The sequence below is a fragment of the Myxine glutinosa genome, chromosome 1, assembly GCF_964187855.1.
Source record: "Myxine glutinosa chromosome 1, kmMyxGlut1.1, whole genome shotgun sequence".
NCBI lineage: Eukaryota > Metazoa > Chordata > Myxini > Myxiniformes > Myxinidae > Myxine > Myxine glutinosa.
Genome location: NC_136261.1, coordinates 336,015,225 through 336,037,302, shown reverse-complemented (window position 1 = coordinate 336,037,302; position 22,078 = coordinate 336,015,225). Strand labels below are relative to the sequence as shown.

The 22,078-nt window shown below is 46.2% G+C and overlaps 1 protein-coding gene across 6 annotated transcripts in view; it reads left to right on the top strand.

Annotated features, from left to right (window-relative positions):
* The first annotated feature begins 622 nt into the window (after positions 1 to 622).
* LOC137412117 (E3 ubiquitin-protein ligase TRIM50-like) overlaps positions 623 to 22,078 on the top strand; it is a 61,640-nt gene continuing 40,184 nt past the window's right edge. The window contains exons 1-4 of one of the 6 annotated variants that reach the window (XM_078769805.1): positions 626 to 824; positions 2,307 to 2,396; positions 14,161 to 14,389; positions 21,288 to 21,475. The gene's annotated coding sequence lies outside the window, so the exon portion shown is untranslated. Of the gene's footprint in view, positions 825 to 2,306; positions 2,397 to 14,160; positions 14,390 to 20,709; positions 21,476 to 22,078 lie in introns of those variants that run through there. The other 5 variants (XM_078769810.1, XM_078769807.1, XM_078769806.1 and 2 more) reach the window with 5 other exon arrangements.

Genomic DNA, 22,078 nt, shown 5'->3' with positions numbered 1-22,078 from the left:
ATTTTCATCCGATTGACTTTTTTGTTCGTCATGCGTATGCGACTCTGCCTGCAAAGTTTGGCCTCGATCTGTTCAGTCGTCTTGGAGAAAATTTGATTATCGTGGTTTTTCAGGGTTTTCACTCAAAACAAAATGGCGTCCGAACCACGGGACCTACGACGTCATTTTAATTTTATTTCTGTATAAATTTATACCGAGAAGATGCTGAAGAAATTTCATCCTGATCGGATAAAGTTTTTTACTTGTCGAGTTATGACGTCATAACGGCGGAACCTATGACGTCATCATTCACATATGTTATTCCGCATGGGGAGTTCTTTGCAACGAGACCTGTCTCAATTATTTCTGTGCAGCGGTTTTTTGAGATATAGAGGTGCAAAGTTTTTAGGTTTTTCCAAGATGGCGCCCGTACCACGTGACCTGTGACGTCATAATATCCACTAAAATATTCTACAGGAGGGCGCCCTCCTATGGTGGAAATTTCATGTCAATCGGACAAACGATTGCCGAGAAAATGCATTTTTTAATGCAGACACGCACGTACGTACGTACGTACGTACGAACCCGCATGCTTAACCCTGCGTTTCGCTTCGCGAGGACAGGGTAAAGATGATGTGGAATTTCCACAAGTGTTTGTTAAAGAATGAAGTGAAAGGTGAGAGAGAGTATGTGATGGACTTGAAAACTGTAAGATCGAATAGTCACTGCAAGTAAATGACGTCATGCATTCTTCCGAAATGACGTAACAAAACGTATAAACCTGCTTTGCTTCCTGGTTGGTTGTCTGATCGTTGTGCAGATTGAACGCATCTTCGTCACGAGAGGTAAGGGATATCTGGTTGTGTTACCGGATTGTGAAATAAATAGCAAATTAGGTTTTGTTTTAATTTGAAATGTTGATAACCATGTTTGTTGCATCATAAAGGAGAAGATACATTTATAAATAATTATGACCACATTATTTAAATATTTTTTTCCAGAGTCTTTTTGAAAAGATCTTTTTTCCAAGTGTATCAAGGAAATAATCCACAAAGTTGGGAATGTCGAACTCGGTGGTGTAATGGAGCGTCGGCTCTGAGTCTGGGAGGTGGGAAGTTCAAACCCCGTCCGAGTCATACAAAGAGTTTATAATTGGTACGAGCTGCTTCCTTGCTTGGCGCTCAGCATTTAAAAGGATAGAGCATGGACAACGCTGGGAAGGCAATGGCAAACCACCCAGGATACACGAGCTGCTTCCTTTCTTGGCGTTCCGCATTTAAAAGGATGGAGCATGGACAACGCTGGGAAGGCAATGGCAAACCACCCAGGATACACGAGCTGCTTCCTTTCTTGGCGCTCAGTATTTAAAAGGATGGAGCATGGACAACGCTGGGAAGGCAATGGCAAACCACCCAGGATACACGAGCTGCTTCCTTTCTTGGCGTTCCGCATTTAAAAGGATGGAGCATGGACAACGCTGGGAAGGCAATGGCAAACCACCCAGGATACACCTTGCCAAGAATCTGTTCCGGCATCACCCAATCACCCATGCTCTGTAAAACGTATGAGACACAAATTAAAAAAGTGGGAAATCTTACATTGGTGTAAATCAGTGTAAAGATTGATTAACATCTGATTCCTCACACAAGAAAGTTCATACTTGGTTGGGAAAACGACTGGAGGGTGTGAGGGTGTGTGAGGGTGTGTGAGGGTGTGGGACAGTGTTATTAAACTATGTAAGTGGCAATGGCAGTTTTTCTGGTTTTCCTTGTTTGTGTTTCTTTTTAAAAATTTATTTTTCCATTTGGTTCCTGAGGCTGATTTATAACTCACTGTTTATGCCAAATGTCTCCTTCACTCAACTTGTACGTGAGGATCACACAAGGCCTAACACAAGGAATTTCAACAAAGGAGGAGGCCTTGAGGCCCATGAAGCCTGCACAATCGTGCCAATATCCTTGTACCACTCGACCTATCTACCACTTCATTTGGTTGTTGCCACAGTAGTCGTTCATTTGGTTGTTGTGGACAACAATACAGAACTAATGGAGGTCACGATCTATTTCCAACCTGGGGGAATGCCACTTGTTTTCCAGCTCTCTGAGTTTTTGTTTCTCACACTTAATTTAGTGAAAATACCAAAGAGTGTGCGAACGAATATTCACAGATTGTGACGTGGCAGGTACATGGACGTTCAACAAGGTGCTAAGGACATATTTGTAGCGGTCAGCATGGTCATTAACACTGCTAGTGAAAGCTGCAGTGAGATCTGTGTTCATTTTATCTCTTGCAAATAATACTCTGTTCATTGCCCTCATGTTTCGCAGGACACATTGATGAACAATGAACTGAGGTTTGTGCAAATATATGTCACAAGTATTCCCACAAACGTCCGAAATACCTGGAACGACTTGAAGGTCAGAAAATATTTTCCTGTGGGTGTTGCAGCAAAATACCTTCGATTGGCCTCCAGTCTCGCTTTCATCACGAACCAATCTCCTTGTGCTATTAATCAAAACATCCAAACTTCGTGTGACCTCTTATGTACTTAATAATGCCTGTTATTATGTTTAACATTGGCCATATACTTATCATATCTCCCATATAAAGCACAATGCCAGTTTGTGTGTTTGTGCAGATGTCTGTTCCCCTTCATAAGGGAAGCTTGTAAAGGGCAATCTTTTAACACGAATGTGTGTTCACTGGGGTCTATTTTTGAAGAGAAAACAAACTCGCAAAGCATTTTCCATCAAAGAGTAATTATGTCTCTTCTTCAAGAATTGTAGACGGTGGCCTGCACACTGGGGCTCAATGGCGGTGTACAAAAGTGTTATTTTAAACAATAAATACAAGGCGTGCAGAGCTAAAAGAATGTTCATTTACGTCCGTATTGTGATGAAACGAAACGCTTAACCAGGAAAACTCCGAACATGAGCTTTTATTCACTTGAATGCAACTCATCTACAAAGAGAACACAAAAGCTGATAAGCAAGCATCCCAGAGCACCTTCATTAACATTGCGGCATTACAGGGATATTCGCAAATATATAAAGCGCGTCCTTTAGCAATCTTACCAACTTGAAGGCACAGAACAGCTGAATGAAACCCCCTTAAGCACAGGTGGTATTATGAATCCCTCCCCGTACGGTGGACACAGGAATAGCATCATGAGTAGTGCAGGTGCGTGATAGGCCATTACTCAGATGGAACCAATGATTCACGACATGTATGATGTTTAATACGTAAAAAGATGCAGGTACACCTTGACACTAGGCCGAGGCTTCAGACTTTGGCACACTCATGAGGCTGTACCGTTGAATAAACTGTTCCAACCCATTATTTTTGATGGGCTTTTATACTCGTACATAATAAATCCCTTCTGCTTTTCATTGATAGCATTCGTTCCCTCCCTGCTCCACCATCCTGTTCTCTCTGCCTCTGGATTATACTTAACACCATCCATATTTGCTCTTTGAAGGTTGCCCTTTTCTCTGATGCTAACTTACCTCGAGTTCGCTTCTCCAAATCAACAGGTACCCAGCTCTCTCCTCATTCCCTGAAAGTTTGCCTTCCTTAAATCCAACAGCCTGAGTCTACTATCCTGAACTCCAACACTGAACAGTTTAGTTACATACACCATGTTGTGGTTACTTTTCATCAAATGATCTCCTCCCCCCTCCTTTTTATTTTTTATATTCATGGTCAAGGCTCGTGGAAGAGCAAGAACACTGAACGGATCATGATGCAACAGAATAAAAAGAAGAGTACAAAGAGGGGGGATACACAAACAGCAGCGTTGAAGGATAAAATAGAAAGAGACTTGGACAAATACTGGGAAGTGGGGAGCAAAGAGGGAGTCGGGGAGGGTGCATGGGGTGCACAAGATGGATAGTAAAAGTCTTTTTGGTTTTTGAAGCAAGCTGGGGGACTGGTATAACATTAAAGAGACAGAAAAGCCAAAATTGAGAGGATTGGGGAGAGGGGGGAGGGGTGGGAAGGCACCTCAAAAACGAGATGATTTTGCTCCCAGCGATCCGATATGTCGGCCTGAGCTACATGAAAACCAATTCGACAATATAGACAGGAAGGTACGATTTACCACGAGAAAGATTGATGAAAACACAAACAGCAAAGCAGGGATGAAAATATCACAGAAAAACACGACAGTTACAGTTTGGAAATCTTCGTGTTGATTGAGGGGGAAGGAGCAGCCGCAAATTTAACTGAGATGTCGGGCAATCTCAAGCTGGAAAATAACTTCTACCTCCTCCATAATGTTGGAATGGGATCATTATTGTATGAGCCAAGACTTTGCAGACAAAAAAAAGATGTCGAAATCCTGTAACTTACTTGATGTAGACAAATTTATCTGAAAGGTCATCCCACAAAGTAGTTCAAATAATATGCACAAAACAGTTCATGAATATTTTCGTTGTTGCAACTTCAAACCGTATGATAATTTGTCCTTGCTACTAAAAAGTAAAAATTAGCAAGGATGAATTGATTAGATTTTAGTGAAAATCCAGACCTGGATCCAGATCTGAGAATGTTTCCAGTGATTCTTCACCACTGAGTGAAAGGGCCAAAATCCATATGTAGCATGGTATCGCAAAACAATAAGGATGGATTTGGACAGGTTGAGCGTTTGTCAAAGACGCATCGAGACAATTTTGGTGAAAATCCAGATCTGGGTTCGAGAATTTTCTGAAGGATTCTTCACTATTGAGAGATGTGGCCAAAATGACATTGTGCACTGTAACATGATGTTTCACAAAGTTGTGGACAGATTATAACAAAACTTGGTGGAAGAATGGGGTTGGTGGCAATAACGAGCCAATTAGAATTTGGTTCAGGTTCAGATGCAGATCCGGCCTCTCAATGGAATACAAAACACAAACTTTTCAGCCTGGCGGAGGTGTGCACTCCACCGAGAGCCGTTCTAGTTCCTCCACCACCGAAGGTGGAAGGAGATTGTTTTCACCCCTATCTGTCTGTCTGTCAATGAGCACGATATTTCAAGAAGGAATGGACGGAATGAGACAAAACTTGCTGGACAGGCTGCGTGTGTGACAAGGACGAATTGATGATATTTTGATGAAGATCCGGATCCGAGAAGTTTTTGAGTGATTCTTCACTATTTAATGTTAAGGCCAAAAACCATGGACAGAATGATGCCTAAAAAAAGTTATGGATGCATGCATTCCAAGTAATGCTCGGGAAAAGTTCATATACAGTAAAGGGGTACCAGTTCCCTTGATTGTACCATATCAAATTGCTTATTGTATGGAAATCAAGGGAGGCGAAATGTGCCCCCCGCCCCCCCTTTTGTGGAATCGTTTCTCTGGATGAAACTTTAACATGGCGACTGAAAATTCGTTTCTTGGCTTCAACTGGATGAAATTGCCTGCAAATTGCAGAAGTAAATGCTTTGTACATTGAGGTAATTTGTTGCAAGTTTCAGCAATGAGTAAACATTGAAGGCACATAACTACTTGAATCCACCCAATGAGTTGGGTGTTAAGTATTGTAACGGTTTTGAGAAGTGTGTAACGAATTTGAGAAGTGTAACGGTTTTTGAGAAGTGTAACAATTTTGGAGGAAGTGTAACGAATGTAAAAAGTATAGTTTTGTTATGTGTAACACCCTCGTAATGTAAATAATGGTCGCAGCCGTCCTCCTAGTTAATTCCATGAAACTTACACGCAGGTCACGATATATCTTTTTAAATAGAGTATTTCCTTATTCCATGTAGGCTAAATATGTGTTTCCCACTAGATTGACTTTGCATTGTATCAAACAAAATAAGCGTAGGCCCTTGCAATTTCCCCAAACATCTCCGCTCTCCAAAGTTCCTTTCAAAAGGGTGCGAGTTGTGTTCAATCCCGCAAGCCGCCATTGCCCATGTGCTAATCTCGGAGAAGAAAGGCGTGTCTCCACCTCGTCATAGAGGGGAGGAGTGAGCCAGAGGGTCGCATGGCCAATCAGCACCGCGGTGAGCGACCCGGTAGGCGTGCCCTCGCAGCCGGCGGCTTGATTCCGCCCCGAGTTATAAAAGCGACTGTAAGGGACTGCTTCACCAGATGACCTGGGAGAGGAGCGAAGAGGCGACACCAAGAGGAGCGGTGAGATGCGAAACGCTCCAAGCCAAAGAGGAGAGGTACTCGGAAAGGAAACCAGCTTTGGAGAGACGCGCTGAAAGGAGGGAGACGGCTCCACCAGAAGGAGAGGAGCAGGTGTGCCCGAGCCAGCGCGTGACGTCTAAAGCAACAGCAGCGGATACGCGACGGAGGGTTTTCCCGCCAAAAACCGCGAGGAATTGAGAGCTGCTGCCTCCGACCCTCCTCCCTCTCCAGCAATCCACCTCAAGCCCTACCTGCCTGCAATATCCCCCGTGTAAGTGTGAACGTCGTCTGTCCTACTCGTTGTCTTGGGATTAAGTAAAATGAATAGTGTAAGTTAACGATTCGCTGTGTGACTGCTTCTTCCATCCATTGCTTGTGTGTGTATAATAAATCTGTTCTTCCTCCGTACTCTGTCTTCTTCTCTTTTCATTCTCTTTCGGTCGCTTTAGAGGTTTCCCGATTGAATATCTGCGTTGCGATCTGGTCAGTGTCGGGTGGAATCGGGTTCTAATCGGGGAGTAACTGTTCGGACGCGGTAATACCAACCGCTCGGTAAAATAACATCTAAAACCGCGTCTGCAACAATTGGTTGTCAGGAGTTGGATTCGGACCTGGGACTAAATTTGTTAGGCCAAAATTTTGGAACACCAATTGTGTTATCAGCAACAATTGGTGTCTGGGAGTGAGATTCGGGGCCCGAACCAAATTTTTTTTTTTTTTAACATCTAGAAAAAATTTGGTCAAAATTACGAGCTGCCGAAATTTTGTTGTTTTATAAAACCCGAATTTTGAGATCGCGCCATGGACAATCAAGGCGATCAGATGTCGGTGTGGGAGATAGACGGGTTAGGGGTAACCCAGGACTTAGGGGAAGAAAGGGAGGAGGAGAGAAATGAGGTGGTTGAGGGTGTATCAGACGCACAAAATGGCGCTCTCGCGCACGAGGTTTCAGGCGCGCAAAAAGGCGCCTCGCACGAGCGCGCGGTAGCCGAGCCCACTGTATCAGCGGGCTTTAACATGCAGCCGTTTGACATGCAGCAGTTCATGGCACAGTTTAGCGAATACATGGCACAGTCGAAGTGCGACAACGAAAAAAGAGCCAGGGAAATGGAGAAAATGGAAAACAGAATGGGGGAGCGACTAGGAAATCAAATCGGGGAATTAGACAAGAAATTTGGGAAGTTAGACAATAATTTTGAGGGGTTAGACAACGGGATAAAAGAGGTAAAGAATGGGTTAACGGGGGTGGAAAATAGAATGGCTGCCCAGGAGAATCAGTTAGAGGGGGTAAAGAATGGGTTAACGGGGGTGGAAAATAGAATGGCTGCCCAGGAGAATCAGTTAGAGGGGGTAAAAAATGGGTTCATGGGGTTAGAAAATAGGATGGAAGGCAAATTGCGGGAGATAGGGGAGCAATCCGCCCGAGGAATTAAACAAATGGGAGAGCAGATAGAGGAGGTAAAAATCGGGGTAGAAACCAAATTGGATGCTCAGAGGGATGAATTGGGACAGATGAGGGTGGCATCTACAAAAGAGATGGAGGAGATACGACGAGGGGTAAGTGAGGAGGTTTCGGGGCTACGCGAGGAGGTAAAGCGAGGTGAGAAGCGTATGGAGAAAGAGGTGAGAAATAATACGGCTAGGTTACAGGGGGGCATAGAAGATCTGACGAAGGAGGTGGAACAGCTGACAGAGGGACAAACGGAGTTAGTGGAGCAGGTTCAAAGGAACACTGCGGTACTAGGAGGGTTAAAGGCGACACAAAAAGAAATTAAAAACGAATTAATAGCGACACAGAGGCAATGTCAGATGGTACGTGAGGAACTGACAATGAGGGTGAACGAGGTGACAGAGATAATGGAGACAAAGGACCGGCAGGTGAGGATGCACATAGAGATGGTCACGGTAGCCTTAGAGGACGAACTTGAGGAGACGCACCGAGAAATAAAAGAGGTTAAACAAAAATTAAAGGAAGTGGAAGAAGAGGTGAGTGAAATTAAGAAGAGACGGACAGAAACTAAGAGAGAAATAAAGGAGGAGATAGCGGAATATGTACAAGGTCGGTGCTCAACTCATAATGTGATGCTCACTAACCAAATAAAGAGTTTGCAGGTGGCAAAGGAGGTGCGGAGACGAGGTACGGAGGTGAGTGGCAATGTATATGATGTGAGGAAAGCTTCAGTCGGCTTGGGGATTGGTTTGGATCCGGGTGTTCGTGAGAGGCCGTTGGTGAAGTGTGCGACAGGTCAGGTGTGCGAAAAAAGAGGTGTGCGAGAATGTCCGACCATGGGGTGTGTGAGGAAAAAGTGCACGCCAAGGAGTGAGTGTGTTGTCAAGAGTGAGTCGGTCGTAGCGCGTGTGCGAGGGAGCACATGGAGGCGCGGTGTGGTAAGTGTTACAGAGGATGTAACGAAAGAGTGTGCGTGAGAGGATGCGCGAGAAAGGTGTGTAACGGACAGGTGCATGAGGAAAGAGTGTGCTGTCGAGAGTAAGGGTGAGTGCGCGACCGAGAGTGGAGGTGAGAGTAGTGAGTGACACGGAGCGTGAGTTGGTTATGACAGGTGAGCGAGGATGTACACCTGGAATGGAAGGATGCACACCTGGAATGGTAGAGCGTGTGTGGGAATGCACACTTGAGTTGGTCGTGAGGCACGTGGTTGGGTGTGCGGGTGAGAGCACACCTGTGGTTGTCACAGAGGAGGGGGCGCGAAGAGGTGTGTTGGTGAGGTGTGCGAGCGACGAATGTGTGCCAAGGTGTTCGGTGGTCAGGTGTGTGACCAAGTCGGTGAGCGGAATGAGGGTACCTGGGTGTGTAAGGAAAGGTATGAGCAAGCAAGGGGTAGCGTATGCTTGTGAGCATGCCGGTGAAGCATCGACGGTAACCGGGTTAGCGGTTAGGGTGACGGATAGCCGATGCGAGCACTCGGTGCGAGGGGTGCTTTGTTGGGTGCGAGGCCCGGCGCGGATCGATGCTGCGTCGCTTCTCTTCGAAGCGTCGTTGCCGATTCGGGCTTGGCCCCGCCCCGCACGGTCGAGTCCGGGCCTTGGTGGGCGAGGCGACCGGTCCGGTTCAAGGGCGAGTGGGAGGAAGCGGAACGGTGCCCCCTCGTGGGGACGGGGTTCCGACCGGGGGAGATTGAGCCATCGGGCCCGGGACCGCAAGGTGCCGTGCCGAGATGGTGCGTGGAATCTCGGTCCAACCAAACCACCTCCCTTGAACCGAAAGCCGGACGGATTCAACCTGCAGGCAACCAAACCACCCGAATTCATTGCTCGGCTTTACGAACCGAGTTTAATGATGTCACGACGCACCGAGGCTAGGATATAGTGGACTGTGATGATGGTGATAGTGATAGTGATAGTGATAGTGATTTGATACGAAATTTATAATAGTGGGTAGAATTGGCAGCAAATGGGAAATTTTTGAATTGGTTGGAATTTGGACGAGCAAAATTTATAGTGAGAGACCCCCGATGTGGTGGGATGGCAAATCCACCATCCGTCACAGTGGGGGCAAATGCGCAATAGTTTATGGGGTGGCTATGACAACCGAGCCAGGGAGGGTTTGGTTATATTGATAGGGATCTAGCGAAGATGACATTAGGTAACGTAAAGGTTTAGATAGTGACTGATACCTGTAGTGGGGACGCAGGTAGTTTAGTGTGGTTGATAATGACGTGGGAGCGCAATAGTTTAAAGGGACGACTGGGAAGCGCAAGTTTCAGAAGGGAGTAGTTAGCTGAGATGATGCCGTGTGTGTGAAGATTGAACAGGTGAGAATTGAACAGGTGTGATTGCACAGGTGTGCAACTGAACAGGTGAATGGAGCAGTGTATGAGGGAGTAGTGGTGATTGCGTGTTGTGCTGACCAAATGGTCCAGGAAGAAAGGAGGGTGCAGGTGGCACCAGGTGTGAGGGCACAGGTGTGCAACAGCAGGTATGGAGAATGGTAGTGTGGAATAAATGGAGTATTGGAATGGATGGTCGTGGAGTGAGTATGGTGGAAATTGTGGAGTGGAGTGGATGGTGCGAAGGTGTGAATGGGGGAAGAGTGGACCCCCATCACGGATACCCGGGGCGGGTAGTGTAAGTGTTAGGTAGAGGGTACAGGTAAATTGTGGTTGGATATTGGCATCTGTGGTGCGGGTGAAAGAATGGTCTTTGGATGGGTGCATTAGTGTTGTGGAAATGGCTGGGCGTGTAGCCTGTTAGTGTGTGTAGTTGGTTGGGCGCTCCACCACTGTGAGGATGTCGGCCAGGTGAGGCCGCAGGTGGGCTCTGGGAGCCGGTAGTTGTTGTGGATGGGGCCCGAGGATCCGGAGGACGGACCCGGGTAGCCCAGTGCCAGAGGGCACCAAGGGGTGACAGAGCCAGGAGAGGGCCTTCCCCAGTTAGTTAGGTTAGGGTGAGGAGCTAGGTAAGCTCGGGTGGCAACTACAGTGGTGGAGGTGTGCAGGTGGGTAGACCTGCTGGGAGAGCTACATGTCGCAGCCCAGAAATTGTGCGAGGGCACCGGGAGATGAATCGGGGGAGTGAGACCCCAAATTGAGAAGCACCACAGTTTGGTCAATGGGAATTGGTTATTAGAACCCATAGAGTAAGTTGGCCAATGGATTGGCAGGGAAAGACCCTGGGTAGTGTAAAGTGTGTTAAAGTCATTTAGAAAATAGTTAGGATGAAGGATCTCCTCACACCATCTGCATCCACTCACCTGAGGTGACAGGTACTCCGCACCATGCCATGTTTAATTATTTTTGATGCAAATGTTTGGATTGTGAGACGCATCATGACGTGGGTGTGACATTGTGCGTAATTCCATCTCTCCCTCCTTATGAGGATTGATGATGAATTGGTGATGGCAAATTTTGAAGTCGAGGGATTGTGGAGACGAATTTGGTATAGGGGAAATATGGGGAAGACGTGACAGTAGTGACGAATTGGTAATGTGTAGATCTTGTACATATGGGGTAAGGGCAAGGGTAGTGTAGGTGACAGGGGGGTGACGTACGGTAGGGACGAGCTTTCTCACTTCGCCCTCCGTACGCATTTCGCCTTGCATTGCCTTATTGACGTGTACCCTTGTGACCTTACCCCTCGCTCAATTGTCTTTCTTTTGTCTCCCACATGACCTGTGCGCCATTGGGTGCCGAGGGGAGCGTGCGTGAGGTGGCCATTGTGCGCCCGAGATTCCCAGAACCAGCATGCATTGCGTTGATGTACCACTTTATGGACCGCTGTTCTGCGGCCAAGTACCACTTGATGGACCCCAGGTTCTGGGGCAGGGCACCTCTGTGGGAGACCGGCCATAGTGGCCAGGGAATCTTGCTTGCGGACCTCGGTAAGGTGGCACCTATGCCAAACAGGTGGACCACCCTTAGTTGGCCCCTGAGGCCCTAAATAAAAACGAACACAAGTTGTGCTTTTTATTATGTCCAAATAGGCCGCATGAAGCCAGAAGACATCGGGAAGAACATCGGCCCAGCAGAGAAAGTGAAGACCACCACCAGTTGTTTGTTGTGTTTATTGAGAACCATGGTGACTGCGCACCGAGTGGTGCTTTTGGTGCTTTGTGGTGCTTGTGGTGCTTTTGGTGCTTTTGGGTGCTTTGGTGGTATTGGTACTGGTGCATCGAAGCAATGCGTGCTGTCTCCTCCCTCCCAACAGGAATTTCTTTTTTCTTGTTCCCTAAAAAAAAAAAAAAAAACACAGGTCCTGGGTTGCGTTGTAAATAAGAAATCACGTCATTGTAAATAATGCTCCCCACCGTAAATGTATAGTTTGAGAATAATTCCGTAATTCGGTTAGCTGTGGGCTTGAGTCTGTTAGACAGGGTGCAATGCAATAGGGGGACATGCTTATTTGTGTTTTAAGATTGTCACACTCAGGGTCAGGTTAATTGTAGAGGGAATTACACCTACGTGTCACACTAAGTTAAAGTTTTGTAGGCCCGAGGACAGGCCTGAAGAAAGGAGGGTGCAGTGTAACGGTTTTGAGAAGTGTGTAACGAATTTGAGAAGTGTAACGGTTTTTGAGAAGTGTAACAATTTTGGAGGAAGTGTAACGAATGTAAAAAGTATAGTTTTGTTATGTGTAACACCCTCGTAATGTAAATAATGGTCGCAGCCGTCCTCCTAGTTAATTCCATGAAACTTACACGCAGGTCACGATATATCTTTTTAAATAGAGTATTTCCTTATTCCATGTAGGCTAAATATGTGTTTCCCACTAGATTGACTTTGCATTGTATCAAACAAAATAAGCGTAGGCCCTTGCAATTTCCCCAAACATCTCCGCTCTCCAAAGTTCCTTTCAAAAGGGTGCGGGTTGTGTTCAATCCCGCAAGCCGCCATTGCCCATGTGCTAATCTCGGAGAAGAAAGGCGTGTCTCCACCTCGTCATAGAGGGGAGGAGTGAGCCAGCGGGTCGCATGGCCAATCAGCACCGCGGTGAGCGACCCGGTAGGCGTGCCCTCGCAGCCGGCGGCTTGATTCCGCCCCGAGTTATAAGAGCGACTGTAAGGGACTGCTTCACCAGATGATCTGGGAGAGGAGCGAAGAGGCGACACCAAGAGGAGCGGTGAGATGCGAAATGCTCCAAGCCAAAGAGGAGAGGTACTCAGAAAGGAAACCAGCTTTGGAGAGACGCGCTGAAAGGAGGGAGACGGCTCCACCAGAAGGAGAGGAGCAGGTGTGCCCGAGCCAGCGCGTGACGTCTAAAGCAACAGCAGCGGATACGCGACGGAGGGTTTTCCCGCCAAAAACCGCGAGGAAATGAGAGCTGCTGCCTCCGACCCTCCTCCCTCTCCAGCAATCCACCTCAAGCCCTACCTGCCTGCAATAAGTGTGAACGTCGTCTGTCCTACTCGTTGTCTTGGGATTAAGTAAAATGAATAGTGTAAGTTAACGATTCGCTGTGTGATTGCTTCTTCCATCCATTGCTTGTGTGTGTATAATAAATCTGTTCTTCCTCCGTACTCTGTCTTCTTCTCTTTTCATTCTCTTTCGGTCGCTTTAGAGGTTTCCCGATTGAATATCTGCGGTGCGATCTGGTCAACGTCGGGTGGAATCGGGTTCTAATCGGGGAGTAACTGTTCGGACGCGGTAATACCAACCGCTCGGTAAAATAACATCTAAAACCGCGTCTGCAACAGTATTCTTGAATTTTATAAAGAAAAACCCCCAAATTCACGATGGTGTCCGTCCGTCCATCCACCTGTCTGCCCAAAATGTGTTCTCGCTCATATCTCAAAGGCTATACATTGAAACAAGCTGAAACAGGGTCTGGCGAATAGAGTGGATGAGGATGTCACTCAAAATGCAGGTCCTCGATTGTTGCAGCTGCATTGCGGGCAGTATGGGGCCGAGCATTGTCATGCTGGAGCAAAACACCGGCAGTGCGTAGCCCAAGACGTTTTGATCTCATTGCTGGTTTCAGATGATTTTTAAGGAGGTCCCAGTATGATGCACTGGTGACCGTGGTCCCTCTGGGCATGTAACGCCCTACAAGTGGACGTCGGCTATCCCAGAAGAGCATCAGCATCACTTTTCCAGTGAACGGCTGTGTGCGGCATTTTTTGGGCATCGGTGAAGTTGAATGGCGCCACTCTTTTCTTGCCCTCTACATTTCTGGCTGAAAGTAGTGGACCCAGCTTTCATCCCCAGTCACTACACACTGTAAGAAAGTGTCACCTTCTGTTTCATAACGTCGCAGAAGTTCTACACATGCGTCCACTCGCCGTTCTTTCAGTTCGCGTGTGAGTTGTCTGGACACCCATCTTGCAGACACTTTGCTGAACCCCAGCACGTTGTGAATGATATGGTATGCTGAACCATGGCTATCGTTCAATTCGGAGACCACTTCATCCATCGTAATGCGACGGTTTTCCCTTAGCATGCGCTCAACTCCTGCAACCATTACTGGTGTGTTGGCTGTGTGAGGCTGACACGAGGGAGCAGTGTCTGCCACACTGGAAACTCCACTTTTAAACTTCCTGTCCCAGTCGTACACCTGCTGCAGCAATAAACATGCATCACCATATTGCATTATCATTCTGCGACAGATTTCACTGGGATTCATACCCTCACTTCCCAAGAAACGGATGACAGAACGTTGCTCCTCCCTGGTGCATGCTTCTAAGGGAGCCGCAATCTTGCATTGTTCGGGTTGGCAACGGCAATTTGGAGCCTCAACATGCAACCCCATTGACGGCAATTTGGGACTTCCGTTTCCGGTCTTGCTGGCGAGGGTTCGTTTATTCTCAGCTCTCCATGCTCTCCATCGAAATCGAAGTTAAGTAATTGTTCCCATTTGTATTTTCGTTATAACTGTATTTATTTTATGGTGTATATATTGTCTCCCGACGAAGATTTTCGGTGCAAATCTTTCATACCTGTATTGAAAATCATGTTAATTTGTGTCGTGTCTTGAGGCCTTGTACAGTGTACACTGTACAACCTTGAGGCTTTGTTTTTCTCTCAGCGGTCCGTCGTTTGTGATCCAATCACTTTCGTTCTCTGTTTTCCCAGTCTTTTCACCCCATAGCCTACTTCCTCATGTAAATCTCAACTCAAACAAAACAAAAACAAAACATTTCCTTCTCTGTTCTCATTCGTTTATTCATTCTTATTCGTTCGTTCATTCTTCGACCACGTGTTTCTCCCCCATTTCCCCAGATAGATTGTCAAATTTCAACTCGTTATTTTATCATCCATGTGTTATTGTTTGATTATAGTTAGTTTTGGTTTGAATTTCCTGTAACTCGTAATTAATTAATCGTGTTCTGCTCCTCGTGTGCGGCCTTGTCGTTGTACCCCCATCGGTGTTTGTTAACTTAAGCGTGTTTTGCTTGGCTCTTAGTTTTTTCCCTTCTACCCTGAACATAATACTCTGTCTAACGTTCTAAATCCCCACCCCCCCCAAAAAAAAAACCCAAAAAAAACCCAAAAACATTTATTTTCCTTTCTCCACGTGTACTGTTGTCTCATCCTGTATTTTCTGTCCAGGTGTGCTGTTCGCCCCTCGCCCCCATTATCTCCTTGCCATCCACCGTTTGCCCTGTTCACGTGACTCGTGGTGGTCCCTTTCGGCTCTCCCCCCATTGGTATTTTGTGCATATAAGATTGTTCACGGTTCTGTTTAAATATTATTTAAACATGTTTAACCTTTCCCCTTCAGTGTTTTACTCAGTGGTATTTTACAACACGCTGTTTTTCTTCCTATTTAAAAGGCTTTTCTCAATTTCCTCTCCAACTCAAATCCACTTCAAAAAAAAGAAATTCAATATCTTATACGTCTCCCTCACTACATGGTCTAAATTCACATTCATTCCATGCCTCCTCCATCGTTCTGAATCGGATTGCTAACTTGAAAATCACAACAAACCCAATTTGTTTTCAATGTTCGTCTTTCATTAATCATCCACTTTCTAAACTCCCCTCTTGCCCCTCCCATCCAAATCCCCCCCTTGCACCTACACTCCTAAACTCCCCCCTTGCCCCTCCACTCTTAAACTCCCCCCTTGCCCCTCCACTCCTGAACTCCCCCCTTGCCCCTCCCCTCCTAAACTCCCCCCTTGCCCCTCCCCTCCAAATCACCCCCTTGCCCCTCCACTCCTGAACTCCTGAACTCCCCCCTTGCCCTTCCCCTCCTAAACTCCCCCCTTGCCCCTCCCCTCCAAATCCCCCCCCTTGCCCCTCCACTCCTGAACTCCCCCCTTGCCCCTCCCCTCCAAATCCCCCCCTCACCCCTCCACTTCTAAACTTCCCCCTTGCCCCTTCCCTCCTAAACTCCCCCCTTGCCCCTCCCCTCCTAAACTCCCCCCTCACTCCTCCCCTTCAAAACTCCACCCCAACCCCTCCCATTCAAATCTCCCCCCATACCATTCCTCTCCAATTCTCCCTCCTCCCCCCTCCTCCTCAAAGCTGCCTCCTCCCCACTTCGTCTCCCTTCTATCTCTTACCTCCACCCCCCCCCCAACCTTCTACTTTCCTCTGCCCCCCCTCAAACAACCCCTCACTGTGCCTCATCCCTTCACCATCAAACCTTTCATCCTCCTCATCCTTCCCTTTCTTGGAACTCTTCTGCAATCTCTGACACACTATCAACTGCTCTCCCTACCTCCCCCTCTCATCCTTCATCTTACCCTACTCCTCCCCTCCCCTGTCCTGTACCCGATGCTCCCCCACTCTCTTCATTAACGGTATGGACCTCAAACATCCGGGGCCTTCGCTCAAACCTGACTGATCTCTCCATACAGGTTGCTTCTGACAATCCAGACTTGATCTGCTTAACAGAGACTTTCCTCCTTCAAGATGTCTCTGATTCCTTAATATCTCTTCCTGGTTACTCCCTCCTCCGGTATGATAGACCTGAGCCTCGGCCTGGTGGTGGGGTGGCTATCTTTATCAAAAACTCTCTTCCTCACTCTCCTTGCACTGCCCTCTCTCCTCCTCACCCCCAGGAGTACCTCTGGCTACGGCTTCCTCTCCGCTCCCACCTTTTGTTCATATGTGTTCTGTACCGTCCCCCAAACAGTGATGACTCCAGCTACATTTCACTGTCTGACAACATGGACCAACTTCTATCCACTCATCCCAACTCTCTCTTCCTCATATATGGTGACTTCAACTGTCATCATGCCACCTGGTTGGGTGTGGGTTCCTCTCTCACCAGTCATGGCACCTCAGCAAAGGACTTCTGTGACTCACTGGGATTGACACAATCTGTCAATTTCCCGACCCGGATCTCAGCCAATGGAGTATCTTCTCTTCTAGACTTGGTTATGACAAACTTCCCTGCTAATGTCTGCTGCTCTTCTTCTGCTCCAATCGGTTCTTCTGATCATGTGCTTGTCAAAGTGGACATCTCTCTGGCCATTCTCAGAGAGCCTCATCAGCTTCGACGAGTGTGGCATTTCACTTAGGCCGACTGGGATGGTCTTCAAGCAGCCATCAATCGTTTGGCTTGGTCTCCTGTCTCCACTGCCTCTGACATCAATTCTTCCTGGGAATTCTTCCAAAGCAAACTGATCTCTCTCATGCACAGATTTATCCCAACTCGCCTTCAGTTGTCTTACCCTTCCTTCCGTCCATGGTACACTGAATCTTGTGGTGAGGCAGTTGCCCTGAAACAACTTGCCTTTGCCTCTTGGAAGGCTAATCCAACTGAAGGCAATCTCAGTTCCTTCCACCAAGCTCGGAACAAGTGTGTGTCTACCCTCAGGAGTGCCAGGAAGCACTATCTCTCCTCACTCAAGAATGAACTCTCAAACCTGTCTCCTTCCTCCAAATCCTGGTGGTGTCTGGTCAAATCCGTTTCTGGTGTTTGTTCCCCCTCTATCCCCTCCCTTACCTCAAATGGCCACACAGTTGACATCGCACGTGACAAAGCCGAATGCCTCAACTCTGTGTTCGCCTCAAAATCCTTAGTCCCAAACCCATCTCTCTCTGTTCCCACCTTTCCCAGTCGAACCCAACTGCTCCTGGACTCTGTGTCCTTCTCTCCTGACAAGGTGGAGGAGTTTTTGTCAAACGCCGACTCTGATTCTGCAACTGGACCAGACGGCATCAGCCCACGGGTCCTAAAATCCTGCTCTGCCGCTCTATCTCACCCTCTCTCTGTTCTTTTCAGCCTATCTTTTGCTCAAGGTCATCTGCCAGCATCCTGGACATCAGCAAACATTACTGCTTTACACAAAAAGGTGCAAAAACAGATCCTTGCAACTACAGACCAATCAGCCTGCTCCCAATTATCAGCAAAGTCATGGAATCCATCATTGCTTCAGATATGAAATCTTTCCTCTTCTCCAATGGCTTGATCTCTGATCATCAATTTGGTTTCAGACCAGGTCACTCTACTCTGGACATGCTGCTTCTGCTGTCTCAACAATGGATGGAGGTCCTCAATGCCAAACAGGAAATCAGAGCTGTCTCCGTTGACATATCACGTGCCTTAAATACGGTCTGGCACCCCGCTCTGCTCACCAAACTCTCCTCCTATGGTATCCATGGAAATCTCCATGCATGGCTTGCGGACTTCCTCTCTGGTCGTAGGCAACGTGTGGCCCTGAATGGATTTCTCTCATCTCCCCTTCCTGTTCAGGCTGGAGTTCCCCAAGGCAGTGTGCTGGGCCCTGTGCTTTTTCTGGTCGTTGTCAATGATCTCTCCGACTCTCTGGAAAATCCTCTCTATCTCTTTGCTGATGACTCCACTCTCTGACGCTCCATTCCTCTTCCCTCAGATCGGCAGTCTGCAGCCTCCTCACTTTCTGAAGACCTGGACAAAATCACAGACTGGTCAAACAAGTGGAACATGTCTTTCAATCCTGACAAATCGCACACTCTTACTATGTCTCTCCGAAAAGATCGACTGGCCAACCCTCCCATCTACTTTCTCAACAATCCTCTCCAAGAAGTTCTGTCGCTCAAGCTTTTGGGTCTCACTATCTGCCATGATCTTTCTTGGGAAAACCACATTTCCAAGCTGGCGTCCAAAGCCAGTCGCCGACTGGGCATCCTCCATCGTGCGAAGTCCTTCCTAGGCACACCTGAGCTCCTCACCACATACAAGGCTTTCATCCGCAGCTCAATGGAATCCTGTTCTCCCCTATGGGCTGGTGCTCCTGCCTCACACCTGGCTCGGCTTCACGCTGTTGAATCCTAAGCTTTCAGAATCATTGGAATCTCCCGCGATGAAGCTATCTCTGAGGGCCTTCCACTCACTCACCGCAGGCAGGTAGGTGGTCTTTCTGTCTTCTACCGACTCCTCTCCGGCCTTGCTCCCCCAGCTCTCTCTGTGCTCTGTCCCCCATATATTCCTACAGGTCGCACAAGATCTGCCAGCCACCCTCTGATGGTTAAACTGCCGAAATATCGGCTCTCTGCTCACCTTCACTCTTTCATTCCTCTTTTCTCCCGCCTCTGGAACAAACTCCCACACTCACTTCAATCACACGACTCCCTCCAGGTCTTTAAAACAGCTGTTCACCACCATCTCTCATCTTCCCCCATCCAAAACCTTGATCTTTTCTACCCCCACTAATTCACCCCAGATCCACCTTGTTTGAAATTCCAACTTCTTTCCTGGAAGTCCTGGCAGTGTCTATATGTTTTATACCTCTCCCACCCCCCCCCCCTTCCCATGCCTCCCCCCCAAAGCCCTCTCCCTCCCACAGTTCTCTCGATGTCTCCATGTCTCTCGGTCCCTGCTCTCAAATGTTGTGTTTGTGTCCTTCCCCCACTCTCCCCATCTTGTCTACCGCTCCCGATGTTATTTGTTTTATGTGTCTGTTTGTCTTTCTGTGTGATTAATGTTCGCTCTTTCACGAGCCTCGATCTTGTATACAAAAAAAAAAAAAAAAAAATTTGTGCGGAAAACCTGCTCGGGGGAGAAAACCCCCTTGGAGAGGGGGACAAATGAATATGAGAAAACCTTCATTGTGTAACCCTTAGTCATCCTGTCAAGTTTGGTTGAGATTGGATAAGTAATGACCGAATATATTGCGGTCAATCATTCATCAGTCAGACAGGCACCAAAAGGCGTGTTTTAGTATGATGATGGGGAAGATGATACACCTTTACTATCTCCATTATCAACATGCAACTTGAATTATTTATTTATTAAATACACTTTTACCATCTCCACAACCAACACACAACTTTGAATTACTTATTTATGAAATACACTTTTACCATCTCCACAACCAAAACACAACTTTGAATTATTTATTTACTAAATACACTTTTGCCATCTCCTTGACCAGCACACAACTTTGAATTATTTATTTACTAAATGCACTTTCACCATCTCCACTTCCAACACACAACTTTGAATTACTTATTTACTAAATGCACTTTCACCATCTCCACTTCCAACACACAACTTTGAATTACTTATTTACTAAATGCACTTTCACCATCTCCGTGACCAGCACACAACTTTGAATTACTTATTTACTAAATGCACTTTCACCATCTCCTTGACCAACACACAACTTTGAATTACTTATTTACTAAATGCACTTTCACCATCTCCGTGACCAGCACACAACTTTGAATTACTTATTTACTAAATGCACTTCCACCATCTCCATGACCAGCACACAACTTTGAATTACTTATTTACTAAATGCACTTTCACCATCTCCTTGACCAACATACAACTTTGAATTACTTTTTTACTAAATGCACTTTTGCCATCTCCTTGACCAACATACAACTTTGAATTACTTATTTACTAAATGCACTTTCACCATCTCCATGACCAGCACACAACTTTGAATTACTTACTTACTAAATGCACTTTCACCATCTCCTTGACCAGCACACAACTTTGAATTACTTATTTACTAAATGCACTTTCACCATCTCCTTGACCAGCACACAACTTTGAATTACTTATTTACTAAATGCACTTTCACCATCTCCATGACCAGCACACAACTTTGAATTACTTATTTACTAAATGCACTTTCACCATCTCCACAACCAACACACAACTTTGAATTACTTATTTACTAAATGCACTTTCAGCATCTCCTTGACCAGCACACAACTTTGAATTACTTATTTACTAAATGCACTTTCACCATCTCCATGACCAGCACACAACTTTGAATTACTTATTTACTAAATGCACTTTCACCATCTCCACAACCAACATACAACTTTGAATTACTTATTTACTAAATGCACTTTCACCATCTCCATGACCAGCACACAACTTTGAATTACTTATTTACGAAATACACTTTTACCATCTCCACAACCAACACACAACTTTGAATTACTTATTTACTAAATGCACTTTCACCATCTCCACTGCTAACACAAAACTTTAAACTGCTGTATATATTTATTTATATCCCCATTCCTATCTCCACTGTGTACTTATACATTAATTTAGTTGTTTAGGTGGTGATTTACATGTAAAATCTACACGTCCCATTTTAAGGTGTGGTTGGGTGTGTGTTCTCTGAGGATTTGCATTCTTGCTCATTTTATTTTCCCTCATTCTACGTTTTAATTTATTATTACCTTTAAATGATAAAATCGACATCGTTCAGGAGAAACTGAGAATGAGACTGAGAAAAGAGAGGAATGAGTCAATTGATGTCACAACCATCTTTTCTCCATCTTTGTTACTTTAGACAGGGAAAACAACTTCAAAGATGATGTGTAATTTCCACAGTGTTTACGATAGAACCAAGTGGCTGAGAGTTTGTGGTGGACCTGAAACCCGGAATAAGATTTAATCGTCACTTCAAGTAAATGACGTCAATGCATTCCCACGTGACGTGAGGAAACTGATATACCAGCTTTGCTTCCTGGTTGGTTATGTGATCGTCGTGCAGTTTGAAAGCAGCTTCGTTACGAGAGGTAAGGGATTATTTTAAGGTTACTGGATTGTGAAATAAATAACAAATTATGTTTTGTTTTAATTTGAAATGCTGATAACCATGTTTGTTGCATCACAAAGGAGGAGATACATTCATAAATAATTTTTTCCCGGAGTCTTTTCAAAGAGATTTTTTCCCCAAGTGTATCAAGTAAATAATCCCCTGGTGGGGAATGTCAAATCTGGTGGTTTAATGGGGCGTCCGGTTTGAGCCTGGGAGGGTCGGAAATACAAACACCGTCCGAGTCATACAAAGACTTTTTTAAATAAATGGTACGAGCTGCTTCCTTGATCGGTGCCCAGTATTTAAAAGGATAGAGCATGGACAAGCAACGCTCGGAAGCCAATGGCAAACCACCCAGTTTAACCTTTGCCAATAATCTGTTTCGGCATCACCGACACTCTGTCGAGTATGGGACACAAATCAAAAAAGAACATCGAGTAAAAAAGTGGGAAATCTTACATTGGTCACCACACACTGGTGAGGCTCTGACTTGTTCAAAGCTCCATCTTGTTTTATGTTTGAGTCAGGGACCCAGAGTCCTTGGGAGGAGAAGGGGAATTAATTGCTAGATTGCTATCAC